Source organism: Scatophagus argus, chromosome 15 (genome assembly GCF_020382885.2).
Source record: "Scatophagus argus isolate fScaArg1 chromosome 15, fScaArg1.pri, whole genome shotgun sequence".
Lineage (NCBI taxonomy): Eukaryota > Metazoa > Chordata > Actinopteri > Scatophagidae > Scatophagus > Scatophagus argus.
The window spans coordinates 13085800-13100169 of NC_058507.1; the positions used below are offsets into that span (position 1 = coordinate 13085800).

General features: G+C 41.6%; 1 protein-coding gene across 5 annotated transcripts in view; it reads left to right on the top strand.

Moving 5' to 3' along the window:
• Nucleotides 1-7592: 7592 nt before the first annotated feature.
• Nucleotides 7593-14370, top strand: part of esrrb (estrogen-related receptor beta) — a 46856-nt gene continuing 40078 nt past the window's right edge. For 2 of the 5 annotated variants that reach the window (XM_046413020.1, XM_046413018.1), the window contains exon 1: nucleotides 11655-11852. The gene's annotated coding sequence lies outside the window, so the exon portion shown is untranslated. Of the gene's footprint in view, nucleotides 7676-8909; nucleotides 9062-9136; nucleotides 9172-11654; nucleotides 11853-14370 lie in introns of those variants that run through there. The other 3 variants (XM_046413019.1, XM_046413021.1, XM_046413016.1) reach the window with 3 other exon arrangements.

A 14370-nucleotide genomic window follows, 5' to 3' on the forward strand; every position in this document is an offset into this window, starting at 1 on the left:
CAGGCCTCTGCTGTCCCTGCTGCAGCCACATCAGCTGGAGCGGGGCTGCTGGTCTAGCAGATGGCAGTGTGGGCTTTGAAAAGCCATGGCCCTGAACGAGCCCCAGGCAGCCCCAGAGGCCAGCGCTCAGCCAAAGCTCCACATGTGGCAGGAAGGACATTAAGTGGATAATAGTTAATAGTGAACCAGGTCATTTACTATCATGTGCGTACTTTATGGAGCAAAACCACAAGTGTGTGCAGAAGGGGTCGTGGCTGAGAGAAGGTTTAACTTTTAGATGCAGATAAAAGTGCTAAATGATCACGCAGAGCCATTTGCACATTGTCACATTCTTGGACAAACATTGCACAATACTTCAAGTGCTTTAACAGCTTGTTGTTGAGTTGATGAAAAAGCATATTAGTGGACATGTTGTTCTTTCAGTCATATGACTGAGCACAGAATATGGCCTTGCTCATTTCAACATTTTCCACCCAAGATGTTATTGCCCCTCTCCTTTACAGGGCCCAGGGCCATGTGATGTGTCACTCCACTATGGTTAAGTATAGATGAAGAGATAGCCTCTTTAATATCCAGGAGCTCATTTCACAGTGGCTGGCAGGTCACAGCACGATGACAGCTAAACAAGCCAGTCTACAGGATGGAACATAAGCCACAGAGAGCCTGTGGACTGAGGCCTGAGTGAACAAAGTATAAGACACTCAAAATAAGACGCAGTCAGTGCTGAAAGCATTCGTGCATTGTAATTTGCTACAGTAAACATCTCTAAATAATTGAATTGCTAAAAATGCATTTTTTGAATTGCATATGGCCTCCACCAGGCAGCACACTTTGAGTTTCTCTATGTATAACTTCACTGTTAAGGACAGTCTGGATATTTTCTCTTCCTTACTCACAGTGATGGACTTTGTCATTGGCAGATGCAAAGGAGGGATATCTAGGGACACATAATAGGATTTCCTTGTCTACGTTGTATTTTATCTCAGAAGTGAATTAGGATATCTCTTTTCGTCACACAGTGAAATAATGTATCCAAAGTGTACATTCAAAACCATTTAACCACTTTGTGCTGTATTCGTAATAGGATTTTAACTGCTGGTTCCTTCAAACATCTAGCTTTCACCATCCCCAATATTGGATTTTTTCATTCCGTACTTCTATTCATGAAGCCCTCTCTTTATTCCCTTCCTGTTGAGACAACATGGTTTTTAATCAGCCAATGCACAAAATGTCTGACTGCACTGGAGTCATTAAACCAGCCTCTACACAGACACATACACACACACCCCACTGACTGCGTAGCCCATTAGAGAGATAGAAGATTATGACCTAAATGAATCCATTAGTTACGCAAACCTAATGATCGTCTTATTTGTATGTATAACTCTGATCCATTTCCCCTGCTCAAGTCAAATATTTCTTCCCTCAAATCATTTTGGAGGAACTGAGTAAAAACAACAGCTGCATCAACAACAAAAACAACATCAGGACCCGTAATGAAAGAAGCGGAGGCAAAGGCACTCAGGTGATTGCATCCATTACCCCTCTCCACTATATGGACCCCTTCATAGGGATTACCCCTGGATCCAGAGAGGTTGATTATTAGAAGCTCGCAAAGGTTTCGTTTGAATCGCCCCAGTTAAACGAGAAATTGCAGGCTGAGGAGAGAGGCTAATAACAGTTATTAACCCCGTGCGGGCGGCGGTGTAAAAGAGCGCCACAATAACGAGGTGCACCACCAAGGTTTGAGGCGCGGCGCAGCTAGCACACCCCCGAGGAGAAGCTAACTTATTAAAATAATGAATTAGCCGACCAGATTACTGCAGCCTGCGGCAAAGGCAATTATCCCCCTCCAAATCCCTGGACAGGACTCCCTAGCGCCACCATAAAACAAGTACTCAGAAAGCAGGAGCCCTCCGCTCCACACAAATGAATAGGCTGTTAATTAGGAGCTCTCCCGCTGCGGGTAGCCTTCCCACTGCCATAACAGAAACCACTTCCACGACAGGGAGAGGAGGAGGGGAAACAGTAATGGGAGGATACTGAATGAGTGTGACTGCGAAAGATAGTGAAATATGTAAAGAGTGAAGAAGGGAGTAAGAAAAAGTGAAACTGCAAATAGTTTCAGCGGTAAGAGAATGACAATGCAAGAGCTGTTCTGACTGACTGAGAGACAGCAGGAATTGTTGGTGACCCTAAGTGAACGCTGTGTGTGAGGCCTCTTTGGAAACAAGGAGGGATCATTCAGTCCCAGCCCAGTGCTGTGTGCACTGCTCAACATTTGATAGTTTTATTCTATGAGGTCAGGTCCAGCAAACCAGTGTGGCCTTAGAATCACTGCTTTCCTTCACTCACCAAACGCCATTGCATTAGACATGTTTTCATGAAACAACAGCAATTCTAGGGCCAAGCTATGCACTCATAATCTGCCTTTACATCCCAAACATTTTTCAATAAATGTTACAAACTAATGAAGTAGGAGATATAGGTCCTGGCGTGAAGAAACAGTCGGAGAAGGATGGCAGTGAAGTAGGCCAGTGGCCACCCTGAAAAAGAGCCTGCTGTACTTCATGACATATATACAGCCCCTAATGGTTATAAATACTAAAGTATCACACAGTTGACATCGTGAACCAAATATGACCACCTTCTGCTATCACCTTCCAACTTCATATCAGTAGAAATCACAAAGTTTTGAAGGCTGGACTCACCTTGTCCTGCATAGCTACACTTAACACAGAGTGGGAAGATAACCGTCAAAGTGGAAACTGTGCCAAAGGGATTACTGCTACACATACTGTAGTTCAGCTACCTCTTTTACTGTAGATGTTCCACTGTGAATTTCATTTACAATGTCTGTGTGGATGAGTCATTTATATACTTTATCAGAAGTCTTTTTTTCACTATGAGTAAACATTAATGCCCAGATACATTTGGTCTACACACGACCGTTTCAGTCGACTTGTAAAGTTTTCTTCCAAGCAGCTCCTACTACTGTGCATTCAGTCTTTATTTGCTGTGATGATACTGCTGACTCCCTGTGGATGTTTGTATGTTTTCAGGGGTAATATTACATCCTGTTTTGCATGAAACAAAAGTGGTTTGTTATGGAAATATTATCTCCTCCTGGGTATATTATGCCACCTTTAATTAGAAAAGATTGCTACATTTACATTACAGTGAATCGTATTTCCAGGACACCGAACTGTGCTGTATTTACTGTATATATGTATAAGTACAGTCCTTTGAAAAATAAAACATTATATATTAATAGTTTACAAAGCACACTCTTTATAGTGTTGCTCCCAAGAGGATGATTATATGGTCACACAGATATGCAGGGCACGAAACAAGACATTATGCCAGTGTACTGTATGAATATGCCTGCAAGGCTTGACATGAATGCAATTTCATGTAATTTGAATGCCTTTCATGAGGCAAGGACTCTTTTGAACTGTCTTAAAAAGCTCATCCACCATGGTAGCTGCCAGTGGCCCTGGGTACAGAGGAGTCATGTCGACAGGCCCAATTAATGATGGGGCGTCTGAGAGTGAATGAATGAGGAGCTTTGAGAGGATTCCTCCACCTTAAATCCCCCTGTGCTGCTGCTCCCAGACTGCCTGTGAAGAACAATCAAACGGCAGCAACCCCCTCCTATTTATCACTTTAAGACATTAGCCAGACATGGGCCTGAATATTAACCAGCTCCTTTTCCGGGAGAGTTCCACACCAAAGGCTGCGTGTGGCAACATACATTTTTAATCACAGGGGAAAACGAGGCCTCTCAATCGGTCTCATCTATTACTGTGTGCTTAACTCTTCTCATTTTTTTCTCCAGGGCTCTCAAAACAGGAAACAAGCTATCATGGTCGCTCCTGCTTTCCTTGTGATTTTTGGTTGACGTTTAGTGATATTTTTATTAAAATTGTGACAATCATGATTTTGTACTACTGTTTCAATCTGTGGTGTTGTGATGGTTTCTGTTGAGTCCTTATCTGCTACAAATTGTTTGCAAAGCAGAATCTAACTCTCTCAGTGACTGTCTTGACTCTACTGATGAGAGTTCATTTCCCTGGGTTGACTGTGTGTCTTCCTGCATAGGACAACTGGGCTGAGGCAGTGGAGCGTGAGCCAGGCCTCCACAGCTTAATTGGAGTCATGTTCTCCAGAGCCTGGAGCTGCTCCTCTCCCTGCATCAGCCTCTCTGGTGCTGAGCCTGTGGTGAGAGCAGGAAAGGTAGGGCACGGGTACTGGGCATGCAGGGAGATGATCTGCTCACCCCATTCTCTCCCTCTGGGTCCCCCCACTGTGACACATGGCGCCCTGGTGACAAGGTCACTCCACTATTGTGGCACCACAGGGGGAGCAGGCCTTATTATCAGGAGAGAAGACACTCTTAAGAAGATTCTAAAGGAGGATCTGATCTCCAATCACACTTATTCACAAAAGACAAGGTTTTTTATATCCAGGAGGTTTTTAAGTTTTTCAAGGGTAGAAATGTACTTGAAATGAGCTACAGGACAACCACAAGCACAACCTAAATATATTTTAAATATTGGTTAAAAAATATGACCATGGTTCATTTTTTAAAAAAATGTGTACTTGCATTTCTATTTTATTAGAAAGAGATATCATACAGGGAAAATCAATAAGCCTTTGAATTAAAGCTTATAATGTCTAATCTATCTATCTATCTATCTATCTATCTATCTATCTATCTATCTATCTATCTATCTATCCATCTATCTATCTATCTATCTATCTATCTATCTATCTATCTATAATATAATACTATATCTATAAGTCTTCAGTGTTTTGTCTTCTCTTGCATTATGCATTGTGTAATATGGACAGTTATTGCTATTTTTGCAACTCAGACATGTAGAAATTCAGCTTACTTACCCACAGTTTATTAGATTTTAACAATTACTGCTAAATACAGCACAATTGTCAAACATATACATGTAGTAGTACTAGTACAGTCACATCATTTTGTGTGGTTTTCTACCAATAATGTAATATAAGGCAAAATACTACCAGGACTCTTCAAGACATGAATCATAATGCCATAAAATGAGATGTTTATTAGACAAGCAGTGCTGCAAAATTTTAGTTAATACATTTAAAAGCTTTCTTAGCAATATTTCTTTCAGTCTCCCATTTGTTTAGGTAACCGTTTATTAATCACCGTTTAGTGAGGAAATTACAGAGATCAGTTAAATGAGGTACGTCATGCATGGGCTGGCAATGCACTGCTAGCATTTATCAATCTCAATCTCTCTCAAAGTACAAGAAAGTGAAAACTAAGGAAAGTCATTTTGTGCCCAATGAAAGTTTTCCTTTGGAAATTTTGCCTTCCATTAAGAATCAAATTAAGCACTGGACCAGTGCTTTCTAGAAAGTCCACCCCCTCGAAATACACACACTTGCACACTTCTAATTTGTGATTTATTATGTTCTTGATGTGTTAAGAGCATTGGTGAGCTGTTGAGTGAGAGGTGGTTTATCCACTCCACAGTGGTTACAGTACATGTGTGTGACTCTGTGTGTGTGTGTGTGTGTGTGTGTGTGTGTGTGTGTGTGTGTGCGTGTGTGTGTGTGTGTGTGTGTGTGTGTGTGTGTGGTTCATGCATGTGTATTTGCCATTGCTTATGTGTCTCAGAGAGTTGGGGTGGGGGTGGGGGTTGAAGCAGAGTATGCAGCCATCATTCACTGTTGTTGGTCAGCCCTCACACGTGACAGCAGGTGACCAGTGTCAGACAGGAAAGGTCACAGGCCTGCAGTCTGCACTCTCTGCACTTTCCATGGCTTTAAAAAAATTCGGCAGACAACCAGGTAAGATTTGACTACATATATAAGACAGATTATCTGCCTCTCACACTGTCACGGTACCGTTCTGAGGTTTGGGTCATGATGAGATATTCACTGGCTGGAGTCGCTAAACATACGAGCTCACTTAGCTGGATGCCACTTTGGCTGATGTGTGCTCTCTGTCCTGCTCTCCTCTCTTGCTATTTCTCTTCCTTTATTGTCTCTTTGTCTTCAGAACTTAGACAGCACGTAGCCTTTCTTCCTGGCTTGTCTGTCTGCATGGACCCTGATGACAGTGAAGTCTGGAGGCAGTGTTTTTGAACATCTTTCAGCCTGGCTACTCTCTGTGGGAGTCCTCTGACTTGAAGGTACTACCTTATTTGTCTAATGCGTGATGCACATTTGACATTCACCTGTGTGTGTGTATGTGTGTGTGTGTGTGTGTGTGTGTGTGTGTGTATGCATGTGTTTGTCTGGACCTTATTCTTGTGTTCACAGGCCCATTAGTTAAATAGATAAAATGCATTGTTCCACTTTCATCTCTGTATTGCCCGAGGGGTGTTTTTCCTTGATTGCAATACAATCACAGTAAGCTTTCCCTCATTAGTGGTAAGCATGTTTTAATTTCTCATTTTCGACAGGGAATTTAACAAAAACACATGCACACACATGCAAATGGTTTTCGTTGTGATTACAAGAAGCCACACTTTAGGTCTTCGAGGTAAAATGTTGGTTGTTTTGGTTTTATTTTTCAGTTAAGATAAAATCTGCTGGATGAAGATTAGCTATGAAGTTTTACGTGTGAAACCTTTGTACTAGCCCCTCCATTTTTGGAAAAGGGCATTGATAGGAAGGCAGATAGAGCTGATCAATAGGTAGTGCAGTTTTCTCCCCAGGCCTTCTTTCATATCTCTCTCTTGTTTGTGTTTTGAAGGGGTCGGGGGTAGGGTCTGGTAAAGTGGTGGCGTGGGCGGGCTCCTGCCCCTTTATCAATCAGGATTTTAATTACACACGTCTAGGGCGACAGCTAGATTAGAAACCAATCGACGCTATCGGCCACAAAATCTAATTACTGTTTATTGACAGATAAGGGCAGGCCCCCTTCACTTTTCCAAATAAGATAAACCTCCCCCCTCGTACACAATGAAGAGCAGCACATACTGTCCATGAAAGACTCTATGATAAGCAAGCCCCCACCACAGAATTCCTCTATGCTTATGGAGAGACATTACCTCTATGGACTTCTCTGTTATAGATGGCACAGGAACGGTGTGATCTCCTTTAACATGCACAAGCCTTGTAATAGTAGACGCCTTCTGTCAGTACAATACATGTGTGCTGTATTTCTCCACATTCACAGAGATCATCTCTGCAACCTTTAACCCATGTTTCATAAACTCTAGTTATTCGCTTTTTTGTAAATTACTCATGAATCAGTGGGGTCTTAATGATGAGTAATGAGTGACCCTTAACCCTGCTGTGCATACACAGGTGAACTATAATACCATCCTGTCTCCTGAAGACACACATCTCCCCAGAGGACAGTTCATCCTCCACACCCGCACCCATATCAGCTGTAGTTTTACAGCCTCCTTCACTGTGCAATGCACTTTGCCTTTAAAGCTGAGAATCTGCCTCAGGTAAATATGGAGTAAATGATTGGATTATTGTTCTTTCATTTGGCTGTGTAGTAATGGCTGGATTATAAACATTGCAGAGTATAGATTTCCTGTCAGATCCTATGAATCAGACATCCTTATCTCATTTCCAGACTGCCGCTCCAGCGAGCGCTGCCATCTCCCAGCCAGGGAGTCTGGGAGAGCATGGGGAAGCCATGGATGTGCATGTGCACGCACGTAAAGACGTAATAAACAGACAGACAACCAGACATGCTCACAGTCACACACATATGGGATGGAGGACGAGAGAGAGAGAGAGAGAGAAAGAGACCGAGAGACTGTTGTCACCCAGGACGGCACAGGCACTCCAAAGTCCATTCGAAGATTTCAAAAACCACTTAGGCCCCCTGTCCATATTTGTTAAGCAAGTAAATCTAAGGGCTACGGCGCACTGAATTCAAAGACAGAGAAGAGACAACGATGTAGAGAGCATGAGAGAGGGGGAAAGGGAGAAAGATGTCTCCTAAATGAAATTTAGGCGAGGGTGGGATGGAGGGTGGCTGACAGCAGGTGGAGGGAGAAAGGCTTTGGACCCTCTGATTTGGTTTGAATCACGCAAAGAAAAATGTTTGGGTTTGAATTATGCAGCATTTTTGGCCAGGACTGGAGATTGATGTCTGATTTATCTGACACTTGGAGATCACATCAGTAGCTGTGTCTGATATGTTTCTTGTTTTTCTCTCTCTGCCTCTTCACTGAATTTCTTTTCACTGGATTACCAGCAGTGTAATCGAGTTAGGGAGCTTTGTGGACCAGTAGCTGCTGCACAAGCATGCTTTTGTTGGAATCCATCAAAATTCACCCTAGAAGTATGAAAAGTCAACAAAATGACACATGCAAAATTGGTATTACAAAAATGTGGAGTGCACACGTGCCCTATGTAAGAGGTGACATTGATTTAAAGCTAAAAAACAGCAAACTAAAATGTCAGTCATCCTGTAAGATTCATTCTTTCTAATTAAAAAGTGCTTGAACGTGAGTTGTGTCATGCTTAGTCATCATTGCACAATGGCACAAAGGAGTGAGTGTGATAGAAATCTGCGCTGATAGGCCGGTGATGTTATCCACTGGCATAATTTATTTTATGATGACATTCAGAAAACTGTTAGACAATCCCATTAAATTACATGGGATGGAGAAAGTCATTTGACTGCAATACTCAAATATAGGAATGTGTTTTTGTGTATGAAACTACACTGGCAGAGATTACCATGACATCATCCATCAGGTTTGGGGACCACTATTTTGTGCTCTCAAGTTTGGTTTCAGCTTGTTTATTTTTTGTTTTGTTTTGTTTTGTTTTTGAGCCAGAAATTGAACAAGAGGGTGAAGCTCAGGAGGAACGAGGGGTTAAGGGCTAATGGGTGGAGCACTCTTTATAAAGACATAAAGTTTACACCTTACCTGTTTTCCTTGCAGGTGTTACCTCTGCATAAGTATTTCCCGTGTCATCGTTGCAGACAGATTGGAGCCAGCTGGAGGCATTGTTAGCTCTCCCACCACTACACTTACACGACACAATGTGAAGAGTTCTCAAGGACCGTTTGGTCACCATATCTCCCATCTCCAAGGTATGCCTTTCTTTGATGTCTCAAATTGTTGTTTATTTACATATTGCGGGTGATAATGAAGGCCTTTTGTAATAGGAATGAAGAACACACGGTTGGCTTCCCGTATGAAGGTAATGCTGTATATCTGCTTAGCTGTATCCCTACTGCTTTAAGTTGTTAATATTGTCGTTTTTGCCACAGAAAAAATCTGAAAGAAAGGTTAGGAGCTCCATTGACACTTCTGTTTTTGTCTTTCAGTTACTTTTGATCAATTTTTTCATTAGTTTGTTGTATCTGATTTTGGTTATTTTCTATCTGAAAGGCTCGATTAACTTGCCTCCTTATTCATGATTATTGTTGATTTGCTCATGTTGTCTGAACATTAGCATAGAGTGCTTGTTGTAAAGGATGGGTTGTATTTTATTATTTTGTAAACCAACTGTTGTTGAGTAAAGAACAACAGGGTTTGACATTGTTGGGCTTCCCGTGTTTGAGTTTTGCCAGGTAACAGGAGGGCTGGGTTGCTTTATTGGTTGGATGGTAGGCTACTTGGTGGAGAACCCCTGCTATCTTGTGTAGTGTGAATGTAAGCAGCTGTGTGTATTTCTCAGAGTACTGGTAATGGCACAATGCATCCTCTGCTGTACTGGTAACATTGTAAGAAAGGGAATATCTTGTTATTAAGAAATCTGTTTTTGTGGTCCCCAATGCACATTTACCAAACAAAGGATTAACTTGGTTAATTGACACATTAGTCAAGTAGAAATGTTTAAAATTTTATCTCAACTTGGCTTGATTGATGTTTAAACAATTGCTTAAACTGTTGGCAACTGATTTTCAGATGATCAACTTATCAGCAAATTGTTCCAGCTCCAGTTCAAATGTAAATAAATGTTAAAACTGAAAAAAATGATTGTGCAACTCCATCAAACCAGTCTTCTGTTCATAAGCAATGATAGTTCCTCATCTCAGTGACTTTACATATTATAGCCACACATCTCATGGCTCCTACTTTTAAGAGAAGATTGTTTATGTTAGCCAATAAAAAAAAAAAAAAAAACACGTGTGAATTCATAAACTGAGTGATATTCTACACAGTCTGGACAATCTTTCTGTGGGTTGTTGAGAGCCACTCACTGGTAGTTAATGCACCTATCAGAGGGAACTGAACAGCACCGCTGTTGTCATTCCTTAGCGCCGAAGTGCTGTGCCATTACATTTATAGATTTTCTCTTTGATGGGATAATTTGGTCTTTATATCTCTCACAAATGAAGTGATCCTCAGTGCTCCTTGTGCAGCTCAGTGTGCAGGTCCATTTTCAAATACAGTTAATTGCATTCGAAAAGAATCAATGATACTTTCACGGTGACAATATCATTCTTTTAATGTCACTTAATTTCCTCAGTGAAATGATTACATCAATAGCCTGGAACCCATTTCTATCTTTCAGCATGAATTAATCTATTAAGGACAATAATTACACGTTTGTAATGGATAGATTTTTGTGCTCAGAAGTAAATGCAGTCAAGTCTCCATTGTGCGCCTGGTTGTTGGCACTGTCCTGACTGTCATTCATTCAGTTTATGAATTACACTATCACCCTTGGAAAATAAATAAATAAATAAAGGTACGTCTGCTGCAGCTCCTAGGTGGCCTTGCTGTGAGATAGCCCTCCCCCTAGTGGAGACGATAGAGTTGGTTACTGTTCTCAGCTGGCTTTATGCTCTGGTCCACAGCTGAGGCAGTCAGTCAGTGATGGAGAATATAAAATGTGTGCAGGACAAAAACAGAAAAATATAAACAATTTAAATTGTTTCCACTTCTTAAATGAAAAATGCTCCAGATGTAGTAGCATGTGTGCTCTTTGGCAAACGTATCTTTGAATTGGTTTTACATGGAATATGTCATGTTTTGCCATAAGGCTGACAGTGGGTCCCAAAATAAGGCTTAGATCCAGAGAGATGAGAGGGGCAAAACGTTGAATTTCACTACAATGTGTAACAAACGCGCGCATAGTTTACTCTCACATGTTGGCCTTTACAGTTTGTCACCCTGAGAAAATGATATAACAAACTCCATAAAAGAATCTAGATATTTAGATAGATACTAAAAATAAAACCAGAGTTTGTGAACGCCTTGGTTACGTGATACAGCGACTGTGATCTCTACAAAAGAGACAACACTGCTATTGACCTGTTATTTATTCATCAATCGTGGAAACCAACCGACTGGCGACAGTTTCAGCCCTTTTCACGTCTGCTGACACCTGCCGTTTTCTCAGGTGAAAATGAACAAACCGCAGCTCGGGAGTGATGAGCAGAGAGGCAAAATGATTCCAGTGCGTCTCTCACAGACCTCAGCAGAGTTCAGAAAGCTGGAAACAGTGTCCTTGACGGTCAGAGTACCGGTTTTAAATTCACACGAATAATAACTATAGCTACAAATTTAGTGGTAATTTTTAAACATACAGCACCAGGCAAAGAAAAAAAAATGTTAAAGTCACAAGACAAAGTGGGCGGTTAACTGTTTTCCTCGCAGCGCGCTTTTTTTCTTTTTTTATTTCCTTGAATCACATCTGACCCCGCTCACCCGGGTCCTGCTGCCGGTGGAGGCACAGGGTGGAGGTGTTTGTTTCAGCCACAGGGCGCGCGCCGGAGGAGGAGTTGATGGTGTGGCTGCGGTGTGTGACAGTTAAACGGCGCGCTCAGACGCACCCAGCCACACCACCAGCACCGCTCCAACCTGGGGACACCACAACGTCTACTGTGAGCTGTGCTCAGCCGGGGATGAGACATGACGTGTCCGAGTGAGGTACACTTAGCCTTAGCCTACATTCATCACCCTGTTGTTTTGTTTTTCACAGTTTTGTGTACTTGTTGAATTCGACGAGTTTAAACCTTTTTTTGCGCTATTTTAAATCGAACTTGCACGCACCTGTGGCTAAAGTTACTGGGAAGCGCGCGCGGTTTGAGGCATGTGCAGTGCACGCGGAACTGCCACACTGTGCCCTGTCCTCTGGAAATGGTGACTGAATTACATTATCAGTGTGACCATTACTGTATGTATCCATAAAAGGTTAAATAAGGCGATTTTATATAAGGCCTAGCTGTCTATTTATTTAAAGAGAAATTCTGCAGATTTATTTGTTAATTCTTTGCAAAAGTGTGGTTTAAAGGATGGTGGGTTGTTTACGAGCAGTTGTGCTCTCTCTCCTGGGCCAGTCTTGTTTACATCACCAGAATTTATTGGCATTTTGTATAAAATTGACATTTAATCAATTAGGAAGTTCATGAAAGCAACATTTTCAGGCCATCATGACGCTTGATGTCGCTCTGTGTGGAAAACATTAGCTGGTGTTTAAATTATTCTGCAAAACAAAAAAAAGGTATTATGATTTTATGACACTAATACATGTGTTATTACCAGTCCTTTTATGCCACTGACCAGTCTGCTTCAAGTTTGATGAAGAGACCTGTAAGCAGCATCAGTCTTACTGAATGTTTTCTTCTTTTGACACGTTAATTTGCAGTGCAGAATGTTTTTTTTTTATTGCACCACTAAACACAGCACATGTAAACAAACAGACGCACACATGCACATGCACTGCACAGTGAATAAATCCACATATGTTTGATGCCATAATAAACAGAAATCTCAAACAAACAAACAAAAATTTAGTTACTGAATAAATCAATGCAGTCCTGCTCCCAGCTGTCATACTCAGCCAACTTTGTGTGCCCCATGTGATCGAGTGTTTGCCATGTGCTGCTCCATTCTTTGTTTGTATCAGATCCCTTCCTGTCAAATCAACTGTCACATGCTGTGATTTGTTACGTAACTGAGCTGATTAAGAAGCAATGATAGCAGCAGCGGCAGGTCTTTCATAGTTCATCCTGCGTGACGAAAATTCTGTGTGGTGTCGAAAACCTTGGGAGGCCAAAAGAAAATTTGCAGAGAAGTGACGTCTGTCATTCAGAAGTAGTCACTCTTCTGATTTTGTGTGGAGTAGTACGTCTCTTGACTTTTTGACAGTTTCATTTCGTTTAACTCAGCTGTTGTTAATAAGATATTTTACCTACAAAATAGATAGATTGGAGCACCACAACTTAAATAAATAATATTGATTGAATTTAAAATTACGTTTGAATTCTAATCAGTAATGAAGTACAATATACACCGTACATTGTGTCTTGTGTTTGCCATATGAAGTGTACAGTTATGTTGTATTTTATTTTCTTGTCCTGTATTTTGTTCAGTGTCTTACTGAAGTCTGAAATCTGAGTTTGATTTTTCCTCTTTGAGGAATTAAACTGACAGGTGTTTGATTTGGCATCAATCTTAATTGGATTTTCATTTATTTAGTCATTTGTTTTTGTCACAAAAAGGGACCAGATGCTGTGTGATCTGTGCCACTGTGGTGGCACTATTGCTGCACATCAATAGGCCTGTGATGATCAATAGGGATTGCGTGATGTTTTTGCATTGATTATAGAAACGTGAGCCGATGAATGGAACCGGATTCCTCTCCAAGGGTTATGCTGTTCCTGTTCAGCAGAGAAAGCTGGGGAGCACCAGAGCAAACTAACACATCTTTCTGCATGAATCTGCTGGTATAGATCTCCACTGCTCATCTCTCACTCTCATTTCTACTGAAGTAGCTGAAGACTTTTGTCAGGCACCTTGTGAGTTTTAAAGGAGTGGGCAAGCTGATGTTTCTTTCTGCTTGACTCAGTGCCAGCCACTGCCGGACTGCTCATTTCTCCAATAAGATGCCATGGTAAGCTCTGTTCTTATAATGTGCGGATACTGTAACACGGAGACCCTCACTGACTGTGAAATGGTATCTGCATTCTCGGCATTCTTACTGAGCTTCATCAACAGTGAAACACAGGCGGTTCTAAAGCTGGGGTTAGAGAAGACAGAGCTGGATTTTCCGCTGCTTTAGAAGCTGATGGGCTTCCAGAATATGAGTTATGGCTTGAGATCATCTCTCACAGGTGGTGAAAGGTTTCTCAGTGGTACCTCACATGTAACACTGGCAAATGGAGCTAGCGACACAGCTCAATAAATACATTTAGTGTCCTTAGTGGTTTGAAAGCTATTGCTTTTTGAAAGTGAAGTGCTGCAGATGCACTCAACTGCTTGCTGGAGCTTCTATAGTGTGGCATAGGCTGGTGTCACACTTTACTTTATGGTGTGTTATACAACTGTACACTTTGATGTTGTAAAAATGCACAGAGTAGATCTGTCTAAGTCTTTTCGGCGCGATAGTGAAGCTCAGAAGCTGCTTGGCAAAGTTCTCTGCTGTAGTTGTGTGATTACTTTCGGC